This window comes from Pteropus vampyrus, unplaced genomic scaffold (genome assembly GCF_000151845.1).
Source record: "Pteropus vampyrus isolate Shadow unplaced genomic scaffold, Pvam_2.0 Scaffold548, whole genome shotgun sequence".
Taxonomy (NCBI): Eukaryota; Metazoa; Chordata; class Mammalia; order Chiroptera; family Pteropodidae; genus Pteropus; species Pteropus vampyrus.
The window spans coordinates 1,416,328-1,428,564 of record NW_011889329.1 but is presented as its reverse complement, the minus strand read 5'-3'; positions in this window follow the sequence as shown (position 1 = coordinate 1,428,564).

The window sequence follows — 12,237 nt, the reverse complement described above, 5'->3', positions numbered from 1 at the left end:
GAAAGAAAGAAAGAAAGAAAGAAAGAAAGAAAGAAAGAAAGAAAGAAAGAAAGAAAGAAAGAAAGAAAGAAAGAAAGAAAGAAAGAAAGAAATTTATTAAAATTGATTTGTGGATATCAAACGAAGCTTGCATCCCATGAATAAATATGGTGTATGATATTTTTAATGTATTGCTGAATTTGGTTTGCTAGTATTTTGTTGAAGATTTTTATACCAATGTCCATCGGGAATATCAGCCTATAGTTTTTTGTTTGTTTGATATCCGCAAACTCTCTGATAATACTACTAGCAATTTCTTTTTGGATATATCTCCTCGGGCAAGGTAAACAAAAGAGAAAATAAATAAATGGGACTAACATCAAACTAAAAAAGTTTTTGCACAGCAAAGGCCACCATCCACAAAATGAAAAGACAAGCTACTGAATGGAAGAAGATAGTTGCCTATGATACATCTGATAAGGGGTTAGTATCCAAAATATATAAAGAACTCATACAAATCAACAATAACAACAAACAAACAAACAATCTAAAGAATGGGCAGAAGATCTAAATAGTTATTTCTCTGAAGGGGAAATACAGTTGGCCAATAGATATACAAAAAGATGCTCAAGGTCGTTAATCATCAGAGAAATGCGAATTACCACCACAATGAGATATCACCTCACACCTGCCAGATTGGCTATCATCAATAAATCAAAAAACAAATGTTTATGAGGATGTGGAGAAAGGGAACCCTTGCACATTGCTGGTGGGACTGGTAATCAAAGAAGCAACCTGGGCAGAAGATGGGGGAGACCAAAATGTTTTATTAAATTATATGAAAACTTAATTATTTCCAAATCAAATTCTTTGATTTGGTACAGCTGCTCTGGAAAACAGTTTGGAGGTCCCTCAAAAAATTAAAAATGGATCTACCTTCGACCCAGCAATTGCACTTCTGCATATTTATCTAAAGAAATCCAAAACACTAATTTGTGTATATCTATGCACCCCTATGTACACCAAAGGAAGCACTATTCACAAAAGCCAAGATATGGAAGTATCCTAAGTGCCCATCAATAGACGATTGGATAAAGAAGTTATGGTTCATATATACAATGGAATATTACTCAGCCATTAAAAACATGAAATCCTACCATTTGCAATGACATGGATGGACCTAGAGGGTATTATGCTGAGTGAAATAAGTCAGGCAGAAAAAGATAAATACCATATGATTTCCCTTATATGTGGAATCTAAGGAACAAAAAGAACAAACAATTTGAAAATAGACTCACAAATTAAGAGGACAATCTTGTGACTGGCAGAGGGGAAGGGGGTTGGGAAGCTAGGAGAAAGGGTTGAAGATTTAAAGAAGTACAAATTAGTAGTTGAGAGATGGTCACAGGCATGAGGAGTACGTCAAAGGGAATGTAGTCAGCAATAATTGAATGGCTATGTGTAGAGCCAGATGGGTCATAAAGTAATAGGGTGGATTGTTTCATAAAGTATATAAATGTTTAACTAATATACTTGAAACTAATAATAAAATAAAATAGGGGTTTTTTTAAAAGAAATTGTTTTTATACCATTTCACCCAGGAAAGAAAATATCTTGCAAAGTATTGCCTACCATTCTATTGCATGCAGTAGATGCACAGTGTTTGTTTGAGCCAAGCTCTGTCTGATTATTAATCATAGAATATTTAGAGTTGGAAAGGCTCCTTGGAGATTTCCTACTCTTTTAATAGATAGGAAAACTAAGCTGAGAAAGGAGAAGGGATTTGCTAAAATTGCACCTCCAGTTAGTGGTAGAACTGGAACTAGGAAACATATCACTGCAGGCAATGTTGGTGTGTGGGAAATAGTGCCAAAAGGGCCTGAATTGAATGAATTGTAATCATTTCTCAATTCACTACATCTCCATGGGACACATGCTAATGGCTCATCTTTTATTGCTTCTCTGAAAAATGTCTCAAAGGCAAAGCCAAAATGTGCCTTTTAACAAAAGCATATTAGGAGGCCAGAAGGTAGGAGTAGTTGTCTTCTAGGGCTGCCCCAGTGCACTTAGCTGGGAGGGCTTTGCTCCAGGCTTTGGGAGATTATGGTTCCCCATGCCATATGGTTTATGGTTTCAGATGCCAGCACTGCCAGTGCCAAAGGGAAGCTAGGCAAAACGCTGAACACCATTGCAGTGCAGCCCCTGCCCTTTTCTTGAGTCCAAATCTAACAAGCAGGGTAAGTGGATTTATGTGACATGGCCCTGGGAGGTACGGAGAAGCATTCTCAACACCATGAGGCTCCTCAGAAATATTTTAGGAACTGTAACTCTTCCAAGGTGGGCTATCAAGGAAAGATATGGTAAAAACAGAATTAGATGTTTGTTTTTTGGCACAATTCGATAAAGACAGAACACAAAGGGAACTGACTCAAAAATAAGCACCTGCCAATACCTTCTTTATACACAGGTGACCTTGGTATTGTCTTCTTTCCTCCCAGGACTAATTGAAGCCATCTCCTAGGCCTCTTGCACATTGTTGGTGAAAATGTAAAATGGTGCAATCTCTGTGGAAAACAGCATGGTAGTTCCTCAAAAGGTTTAACCTAGAGTTACTATGTGAGCCAACAATTCCACTCTGAGATATATACCCAGGAAAATTAAAAGCAGAGACTCAAACAGATACTTGTATGCCCATGTTCATTACAGTGGTATTCACAATAGCCAAAATATAGAAACGACCCAATGTCTATCGATGGATGAATGGATAAAAGTATGGTACATCCATACCATGGAATATTATTCTGCCATAAAAAGAATGAAGAACTGATACATGTTACAAAGTGGATGAACTTTGGAAACATGTTGAATGAAATAAGCCAGACACAAAAGGTCAGATATTTTATGGTTCCACATATATGAAATATCTAGCATAGGCAATTTCGATAGAGGGAAAAAACAGAATAGTGGTTTCCAGGGACTGGGGGGAAGGGTGAATGGGGAGTGATTTCTAACGGGTGTGGAGTCTCCTTAGGGTTATGGAAAAGTTCTAGAACTAGATAGTATTGATGGTTTCACACACTGCAAATGTACTTTGGGCTGTCAAATTGTATATTTTAAAATGGTTTAAATGGTAAATTTTATATTATATATATTTTATCACACACACACACACACACACACACAAACTCCTAGAAATTTGAGTTGCATGTGTCTACAGAGAGTATCTAAGGCAGTGGCTCTCCATCCTGGCTGCACATGAGAATTACCAAGGCAGCTTTTAAAAACAGCAATGCCCAGGGATCTAACTCCAGAGATTCTGACTTATTAATTACTGTTATTTTTAAGAGTTATACAGGTTACTGAAATCAGGGTTCAACTCAGAGATTTCAGCAGGTTCTAACATCAAGAGAAACCAGCTGAGGGATGTTATGGCATGTGAAATAGGCACTTTCCTCTGTCTGCACTCTTTTTTTTCATTTTTAAAAATTGTGGTAAAATATACATAATACAAAATTTACCATTTTAATCATTTTAAGTGTACAGTTCAGTGGCATTAAGTACATTCACATTGTTGTGCAGCCATCACCACCATCCATTCACAAAACATTTTCCATCTGGCAAAACTGAAACTGTACCTACTAAAAATAATTTCCCATGTCTTTTCCCCTTATACCCTGGCAACCACCATTCTAGTTTCTGTTTTTATGAATTTCACTATGCTAGGTATCTCACATAGGTAGAATCATAGAGTATTTGTCCTTTTGTGACTAGCTTATTTTACTTAGCATAATATCTCCAGGGTTCATTCATATTATAGCATATGTCAGAATTTCTTTCCTTTTTAAGGATGAATAACATTGCGCTATATGCATATACCGCATTTTGCTTACCCATTCATTTGTGGATGGGCACTTCGGTTGCTTCTACCTGTTGGCTATTGTGAGTAATGTTTCTATGAACATGAACATGTATATTTGAGTCCTGGCTTTCAATTGCTTTGAATACAGACACAGAAGTGGAACTGCTGGATCATATGGTAATTCTAATTTTAATTTTTTGAGGAACTGCCATACTGTTTCCAGAGCAGCTATACCAGTTTGCATTCATGCCATCAGTATAATTTCTCCACATCCTCATCAACACTTATTATTTTCTTGTGGCTTTGTTTGTTTTATTTTACTAATAGCCATCTTACTGGATGTTAAGTGGTATCTCATTGTTCACTATGATTACCTACCTTCCCTCTCTTATGGGTATTGTGGTCTTGCTTTCACACTGATTACTCTAATGTCTTTTTCTCATCTCTTACAAGGATTTTCTTTCTTTATCTTCTGGTCAAGAAGCTTGCTGTGGAAGAATCCAGTTTTCCTCTCTCTACCCAAACACCTGAACTAAGGCTTCCTGGAGTGACAGAGTGTAGATGGGAAAAAGGAGTTAACAACATAAAATATCATGTATTTGTTGGGCTGCGGGACTAAGGCCACAATCGACACCTCACTCTGGAGGCTACACACATTGCCAGTAAGAAAGAGAACTAGAGAGAGAACAAGACAAAGACTAGCAGTAGCAGAGTTGCAGTGTCAGCGTCTCTCTCTCTCACCTCCAGTCTCAACTGCGCCCACTTACCCAGAGTGCTAATAATCTAATAATCATGCTGTAGAGGTTTTTAGTCTTTAGGCCTGCTTCTCCACTCTGCACCATCTTCTTCTAGTGTCTCAGTTCTGACAATATGCACATGTGTGCACATGTGTATACACTTCAGCCCTCACACATAAGGAAGTGCTGTCTTAGTCAGTTTTGGCTGCCATAACAAAAAATCATAGACTGGGTAACTTAAAGAACAGAAATTTATTTTTTCACAGTTCTGGAGACTGTAAAGTTCAAGACCAAGATTCCAACAGGGTTGGTTCCTGGTAAGAGCATTCTGCTCTTCCTGCCTTGCAGATACTGCATTCTCACTGTGTCCTCACATGGGAGAGTGGAAGGGAGGGAGAGAGAGAGAGAGAGAGAGAGAGAGAGAGAGAGAGAGAGAGTTATCTTTCTCTTCTTATAAAGTCATAGTCCTAGGATTTGTGCCCTAACCATACGACTTCACTCAACCTAATTACCTCCTAAAAGCCCTGTCTCAAAATACAGACACATTTGGGGTTAGAGCTTCAATATATAAATTTTGAGAGGACACAATTCAGTCCACAGCAGGTGTTCTACTGGATTCTCTTTTGGTGCCCTGTGGTGGCTGCAGATGGGTGAGCTTTGCTGTACTCATTAGGCATTGACAGAACTTCTTAGAGACTTTGCTCAGAGCACAAGGCCCCAGCAGACTAAAAAATGACTTCAGACACCTAATAGTTGACATACTTACTGAGTCTCTCCATGTTCCCACTAACATTTGCAGTGCCCAGAGCAAGAATACAAATAAAGGCCCGTGTAGCATATGCCTAATAACTAAAAATTACAAATCAAGGCAACAAAGTATTAAAATATGATCAATTTCCTACTTTGACAACTATACCTTTATAACAACAAAATCAGTGAATATCTGTAAAGTTATTATTTTTATACTTTTGAAAGTCAACACAATATCATAGATGACTGAATTTAATTATGATTGTAGTTGTCTGGATGTTCTTTTGATGAGCCAACAATATTTGAGTAATAACTTAAGGAAATACATAATTTAAGAATTATCTTGTACCTATTCCATACAATTTATTTTTCTTGCTTTCATTGCAGCATAATCACTATTTGTACTCTATGTTATAATCAAGATTTTTATATAACTTGTGGAATTGTCCGTCATGATCTAAAGCAGAGGTCAGCAAAAATTTTCTATTAAGTTCTAGATAGTAAAAATTTGAGGCTTTGCAGACCATAAGGTCTCTGTCTTAACTTACAAAAACAGGCAGCTTGCCCATAGGCAGTAGTTTCCCAATCCCTGACAAAAGATTAAAAAATAAAATATAATTGCATTACATGTATAAATTTTGAACACATTTTTATGGAAAATATAAAGGAAATATAAAAATACTTTGAAACACTTTCATGTTTTCAAAAAGGTATTTATCATAAATATTCAAAATTAAAAATTAAAAAGACAAAATCTAAATGGTAAATAATAAATATCAAAATTTTAATTAAAATTATTTTACTAGAGCTGTGTTGTCATTTGATTCAATCTTATTATATATGTTTAAAAATAAAATTATTTACAATTCTAGCATTTAATGTCCATTGGAATTATGCTATACACATTACACCTAGACATACATATTCGCAAATTTAAAAATGGTATAAATTGTTTAATATTGCAAGAGTCACCAAGTACAACTGTTTTTAATTCAACGCTAATTTTTAAATACCTTCAGGGTCACAAATTGCAAGCAAGGAAATGGACTACTAGGAAACAAAATTTGTTATGTAAGAATCTATTGCATTTGTGCTATCAGAAAATAAAGATTTGATAAATTAATTCGTCTTTTTTTTTAATTTTGGCACTCAAATCCTTTCTGGACCCCAAAGCAGTGTTCATTTCTAACATCAGCTGCTGCACAACCCGGAAACTTTTATGATATTCAGACATTTTGCTATTGTTGTTGGAACAGGAAATATGTCAAGAGATGTGAAAAAGTAGTTCCCTGAAATATGAATAGAGTTATTTATAAGAATACATGTTTAGAGTCATAGGTTCTGAGTTTATAAGAATAGATGTTTAGAGTCATGTATTCTTATATTGGCTCATTCATTCACTCATTAACTCACTCATTTATTCATTTGGCTTTTGAGATATGTCACAATGAGGTACTCTAACTAGCTGATACAATCTGTGAGAACCAAATGGAGGCATTTCTTTCTAATTGTGGGTTTGGTGACACCGCACTGGAAGGCTGAAATCAACTGTAGTGGGACTATTTACACCATGGAAATCAACAAATGCTACAAATCAAGGCTTTCCCTGGCCCTACCCCAACAGCCATTTGTCAAACATTTACCAGGCCACCACTGGCTAGTGGGGCCTTTTAAAGTATAAGGCCCAGGGAAGAGCCCCTTATTCCCCGGGTGTAAGTGTCATAGTGGTCTTATTAGGATTGGCTACCTAATTTGTGGGGCTTCTGCAAAATAAAAATGTGGAGTCTGTTATTCAAATTTTTAAGAATTTTAAAGTGATGATACTGGAGCATTAAAACTAGTGCTGGGCCTTTTGAGTACAAGGGCCTATGTGAGCCCTGGACCTCATCAATGACTCTTAAAATTTTGGTTGATATCCTGAGATTCTGGCCTCTATGTGTTTGTTTGCTTTAGTCAGGATATAAGTAAAGATTTCCAGCTCTGGCTGACATCTTCTATCCCAACATAACCATGCGGGGCAGGGAGAAGCAGGTGCTGAAGGGATCCAGGAGTTTTCCCCAAGGCTCGGGAAAGTGAAAGTGCATCCAGTGCTTCTACAGAACAACGCAACCTTGGATCACCTAGAGGAAGAGGGGAAGACAGAGTTTGGAAAAGACTTTTCCCAACCTCTCACAGAAGAGAAGCACACAAATTTTAGCTACATAAACCTCTCAGTTAAATAGATTGCCACTAATTGAATTTTCTGATGGATAATCCATTTTTGCATTAAAGCTACCTGAAGCAAAAATGTGCCTGCGTTAGAGGCTTCATAATTTCAAGGTCAGTGTCTCTGAGTGTTCGTACATACATATACAGTGCATGTGTGTGTATGTGTGTGTGAGTATGTATGTGGTGGTAGTTCATTCATCAAAAGATGTTTATAAACACAGTCTTTTACTGACCACAAGTTGTAGGTATTGTAGCCACACTGTCAGTCCTTCTGTCAGCTCACTTGGAAAAGAGGCTCATAAAGACCAAAACCCAGGCTGCCTCTGATGGCCCTGGCTGAGCAGAAGCATGCTTGGAAGAAATCAGATAATTTTTTCTATATTTCGAAGGGGCAGAAAGCAGACTGGCTTCGAATATCCACGAGGAATGAAAGGACTTTCAATAAGAAAATTTGACTTCAAATGTAAAGAGAGGTATAGCTGTTCCTTAAAAACAATGAAACCATTGGAAATTATGAACCAGATTTAAAAGGCACTCAAAATGTAAATCTGAAGTATGACTGTATTTTTTAATTCAAAAAATAAATATAGATCACAGCTTAAGTATATATTTTGCTCAAATTCCTCTAACAGAAAATATAGAAAAAAAATTTTAAAGCTTTAAGTTTTTGGGGGGAGGAAATTAGAGGTAAATGTTTTTTAAAGCATTTATAGTGAAACACAATACAGCTATTTTTGGATATATAGGAATTCTTTGAAATACGTTTGCATTTAAGTCTGAAGTTATTTCAAAATTTAAAAAAAACATAAAGAATAATATAAATGTTCACCAAAATACGTAAACAAGAAAATTCATAGCATCCCCAAACTGAAAACAACCCAAATTTCCACCAATGGTTAAATGGATAAATAAGATGTCATATTTTAATAACATGAAAAGCTACAAAGTGGTCAAAAAAGAACAAGTTACAGCTATACGAAACAATATGGATGGATTTCACAGACATACTGTTGAGTGAAAGAACCCAGACAAAGATATATATTGTATAATTGGATTTATATGAGGTTCAAAAAGAGGCAGAACTAACTTACAGCAATGGGGGTCAGAATGGTGGTTACCTTTTGGCAAGGAATGTTGACCAGTGAGGGGCAGGACACAAGAGAGCTTATGTGCTCAAATCATAGCAACCCATGCAGCTATAAGGTGGAATTTGAGCTCTTGACTGATGTTAATTATACCTCAATGAACAAAAAGTTAAACATTTTTTAAAAAGAAACAAAAGGCATGACATTCATACCTCCCTCTCTGGCTCTCCTTCCTCTATTTGCCATTCCTCAGATCCATCTTCTCCTATTGTATCCTTTCCTGTGTTCTGGGTTTCAGCAAAGGCAATATGGATTTATCTCACTATATTAAAATGGGCTATGTACCTGTGTGTTTGTTTCACCAGGTTGTCATTTCCTAGAGGACAAGGAGCATATTTTAATCATCTTACTCCAAGTACATGGCAGATACCTGGTCCCACACTTTAGGAACCTCACTCTGGCCTTCTTCTGGCTGTACCCCTCTCAAGAACAAAAATCCACTGGACCAAAAGATAAAAACAGAGTCCATGTCCTTCCCTTATAGTCTATACTATGAATACCCAGGGCCAGGAATTTTCTGCCTAAATGATCTTATGCCTGCTTCCATGGCCTATGCAGTCCACTGTGCCCAGTTCATCTTCCTAAGGGTAAAACACACACAAATGTGCAAAACACTTGGACATGAGGGTCAAGGAGTCTACCCATATGTGTGAGGCTCCTTATAGTATAGGACAGAGATGTGGTGGAAGAGAAGTAAGTCAGGAGGTCAGGCTCGGGATTGGGGATCTACAACTGACCCATCTGTGCTATCATATTAGGCATAAAACACTGAAGAACCCAAGAATTTTAAACTTGAACTTGAGCTTCCAGATCATTCTGAAGATATGCTTTATTTGTGAAAGTAGGACAGAACACATTTTATTAAATAATGTGAGCTTAGTCTATAACTTGTAAATCTTTGGACATATGTATGGTATGTAGGACTACCTTTGTACATTTGCCCTGGGCCTCACATATTAGGGGCAGGCTTGGCTGACATATAGTAGCTATTCAATATGTAATTACCCAAATAAATATCATGGGATGCTATTTTTATTATAGATTTATATTTCTATCACTGAGTCTAAATTTATATTTCTATCACTGAGTCTAAATATGATAGTAGCTATTCAATATGTAATTACCCAAATAAATATCATGGGATGCTATTTTTATTATAGATTTATATTTCTATCACTGAGTCTAAATAGGATTAATAAGTCCTATCCACTTATTCCAAAGCAATTCATGTCACTGATATGGTATACCAAAGATGGCTAAAGTTTTGGTTAATCAATCTAACCTGCATATCCCCACTACCACTCCCAAAACACAGATAAAAACCGTGATAACAAAATTTTTGCAGCATTTTCTATCACCTTCAAGGATTGTTCTAGCTGAAACTGGGTTTCCCATCCCTACTTTATGACTTTTTATTAAATCAATTAGCATCTGTGAAGTCTTCAGAAATTGTTTTTTCTTTTACTTGCATACAAAGGTTTTAAACACATGGTTCTTGACTACAGCTCTTCTAATCTTCTGTTCAAGGCAGGCCCTCCTAGGGTCCTGCCTGCAATTCCTAGGCATGGGGCATGTGTGGGAAGCTGGCATTCTAATAGAGGTCGTAGAGATGGTGAGAGGCAAACATTGGCAGAGGAGAAGGGAAGATGTTTCCATAGAGGGCTAGCTCTATGTATAGATGCAGTGGCAGAATGAGCAGGTACTGGGTGAAGTTTAAGAAGCAAAAGGTCTGTGAGGGCATCTGCCTTGTTCCCAGGCATGTCCCCAGCACGTATCTCAGTGCCAGGCACATGGTAGGTGCACAATATATATGTATTGGATGAAAAAATTAATGAATTAGTTGGTGAAGTCTGGAGTATAGTTGTGAAAAAGGGACAGGCTGAGGTGAGCAGCTAGCATTTACTAAGTACTTACTCTATTGGATTTGGTACTAGAGGCAACAGGGAGCCACTGAAAGTTCTCAAACAGAAGAGCGACTTGGTAAATGAATTGTTTTAGGAAGATGTACCTGACATAAAGGAGAGACGAGTCAGGAGAAGGAAGCAAGGAGGAGAAGGAGGTCATAAATAGGAGGTCTCAATGATTCACTCTGCTTGGTCCAGTGTTATGTGTCACTCCTATATTTTTCATCATGTGAGATCTCAATGCTAGAGGGAAAAGTATGATTGCGAGCTTTCATTCAGTTTTCCAAGTAGTTATACTGGATTTTTGACTACATAGGAGGTTGGCACCCTTAATCCCCATGTTGTTCAAAGGTCAACTGTACTAGATTTTACATTAGCTCCCCATTGTGTGTATGGATCTGGAAGCAAGTTTTATGTGCCACATAACGGTTTTTTCTTGATGAAGTGAGACAGGCTTATTACTGTGGGGGCCAGGAGCTGACCTTCAAAGCAATTGAATCCGGTATATGGAAAGGTGTCTATGTCTCATTACAAGGGACATTTTCTTGCCTACAATCTGAATCATCAAATGCACTTTAGAGCCCAGTATCTTTTGTATCAATCATTGGATTCCTGATGACACCATGTTCCCATAGTACCAATTTGCAAACATGCAACAAATTCCCAGAGGAATATTACATGAATGCCTTGAATTGTCAAGAGCTCCCCGCCTGCTTTACCCAAGCTAATAGAATTGGTACACATTCCAGTGTTTGCACTGGTGTGTGTATACTGCTTGAGCAAATGAAGGAGATACAAACAGATGTGCATTCTGGCAGCTCAGTGAAAGCTGTGCATGGTCCAGCATAAAGACAATTATGGCACTATATCTCCAAACCTGAGGATTGAGTTCCTAATAAGAGCAGCTACCATTTACAAAGTACTTACTCTATGCCAGGTGCCATGAAACAGTTTGTAGATGTTCCCTAATTCCATTCCGTAGCCACTCTGTGAGGTAGGGGCTTTATCACATAATTTTGCAGAAAAGGGAATGAAGCTGTTATGTAAATTAGAAACACCAAGCTAGGACTCAAACCCAAAATGTGACCAACCACCAGAAGGACTACTACTTACTAGCTATAAGAACTTGGCAAGTCACTTAGCCTCCCTGACCCTTAGTTTCCCTACCTATAAAAAGGAGATAATGATGGTACCTACTTCACAGAGTTGTTGGAAAGCAGACAGCCTGGTGACATGTAAGCATTCAATAAATGGCAGCTATCATTAGTTTTATTAACACAACTGAACTCTCCAGCACTAGGCTTTATGGCTTCCACCCTCAGGAGTTATCAATAGATTCTGGCTTCCTTATCCAGGTTGAGTAGTTAAAAAACAAAGGGCATAAATACTAACATTATTAATACTGAAGAGCTACCTCTATTCTCTGGACTTCATTATCCTAGATACCATCCTGAGAATCTGGATTTTCGAAAATATGTTCTAGGAGAAGAACTTAGAAGGAAACTAAAGGAATGGTATAAGTTAACATAAGAATAGAAGTACGAATCTTGTCCATTTTCAGCATGCTATTATAATTAAAAGCAAAGATCCAGCCTAATCCAAGAAACTAGATTGCTGTTATAGGTGGAGAATCAGCCAGAGCTGAGATCATCAGA